Genomic DNA, 2,119 nt, shown 5'->3' with positions numbered 1-2,119 from the left:
CCCCCAAGGGGCCTATATAAAGGGGGAGGGAGGGCAGCAACACACAGCCTTGGGCGCCTCCCTCCTCCCCTGTTACACCTCTCCGTCTCGCAGAAGCTCGGCGTAGCCCTGCCGAGACCCGCTACATTCACCACCACGCCGTCGTGCTGCTGGATCTCCATCAACCTCTCCTTCCCCCTTGCTGGATCAAGAAGGAGGAGACGTTGCTGCACCATACATGTGTTGAACACGGAGGTGCCGTCCGTTCGGCACTCGGTCATCGGTGATTTGGATCACGGCGAGTACGACTCCGTCATCCACGTTCATTGGAACGCTTCCGCTCGCGATCTACAAGGGTATGTAGATGCACTCCTTTCCCCTCGTTGCTAGTACACTCCATAGATTGATCTTGGTGATGCGTAGAAAATTTTAAAATTATGCTACGATTCCCAACACACCCACATATCAAATTATCAAAGTAGCAAACGCAAATCAAATCAACATGATGAAAGTGACTAGATGAAATTCCCGTATGCCCCCAAGAACGCTTTGCTTATTATAAGAGAATGTTCCAGCCTGTCATTTGCTACAAAAAGGATTGGGCTACCTTGCTACACATTATTTACCGTTACCATTACTTGGTCGTTACAAATTATCTTACTCTCAAACTAGTTGTTACTGACAATTTTCAGTGCTTGCAGAAACTACCTTGCTGGAAATCGCTTGTCATTTCCTTCTACTCCTCGTTGGGTTCGACACACTTACTAATCGAAAGGACTACGATTGATCCCCTATAATTTTGGGTCATCAAGATCCCTATTGGGTACGGGAGAGGGCTAGCAGCATGGGCGAGCGGCGTGAGAAGCGGGCGGAGCGGCGAGGCGGCGCCGTCACCATCCCCCTTGCTCGTTCGTGCTGTGGTTCTACCTCGTCATCCACGATCTCGGTCGGCGCTGGCCTCGATCGGTGTCGGCCTTGATCCTGGCGCCGGCAGGCCCATCCCCACCTCTCTTGCCACCACGGGAGGCGGATCCTGCCTGTATCGAAGGTATCTAAACAACCTCCACTTGAATCTCTGCTCTGGAATTGGTGATTCTGCCTCCAACATAGCCCACAGAGAACGCCCATGGCCGGCTGCGCGTCGTAGTTGGGGAAGCATCTCAGCAGCTCCTCGTCATCCATCCTCCCCCTCACCTCTCACGTCGCCTTGTTCAGTGCTTGCTTGGTCGGGAACCACCTGTCGTATCATCGTCGGCCAGCGCCCACATCTGCTACTCCCTCGTCATCATCGCCTCCCTCGGGCGTGGTGGGAGCCGGATCTAGGTTTTTTGTGGTGGAGGAGAATGACAGCACAGACGAGTGGGGAACCGAATAGTGGGTGGGTTTAAGTAACCTCTGCTCCACCCGCCCGTCGCCATTACTCACCTCGAACCCCGCGACATGACGAGCCACACTCACATCCGACGCAACTCTAGCTATATGACACGGGAAGTACACTAGTTGACCTGGAACAAAACCACCATCATCGCCCCATTCACAGGTGTCCACCGTCCAACCCGCAGCATTGCCGAGGACTAGCCTCTCCCCTCGCCGGAGCAGGAATCCTGGCCGAAAAACCAGCAGGAATGTGCCGAGATCAGGGACGAAGACGTGCATAAGTTGCATGTCGCACGAGAGAGAATCAACATTTGAAAAGCATATAGACCATCGTCTTCGGGGCATTATTGCAGAGGGGGCAAAGACCACAATTTGGCCAACCTCTTTCTACAAGCCAGTTCGTCATCCATACCCGGTTTTTGTTGATAAGCCAGGTACACTTTGGGGGGGACGATCCTTCCATATTGTACTCTTGAAGTTTGTGCAGGTGGCGCCAACGAACCGTGGACTCCGACTCCCTTTTGCAAAGCTGGCATAGACCGCTTTTTGGTCATCCCTGCCTTTACAGACGGTCAGCAGTCTACACCTGTCCTTGATGAAAAGCCATGCAAAGAACTTACACTTGTGGACCAAAAAGAGCGAAGAGGGTTAGGAATGTAAATGTCAAATAAACTACACCCGCAAGTCCTGTTTAGTTAGTTTTAGCTAGCTTGATTGTTCATTTTTCCCGGGAATTTTTTTTTGGAACGAAGGCTCAAGAAGA

The sequence above is a fragment of the Triticum aestivum genome, chromosome 3D (assembly GCF_018294505.1).
Source record: "Triticum aestivum cultivar Chinese Spring chromosome 3D, IWGSC CS RefSeq v2.1, whole genome shotgun sequence".
Taxonomy (NCBI): Eukaryota; Viridiplantae; Streptophyta; class Magnoliopsida; order Poales; family Poaceae; genus Triticum; species Triticum aestivum.
The sequence above is the reverse complement of the archived record's forward strand: the minus strand, read 5'-3'. Positions refer to the sequence as shown.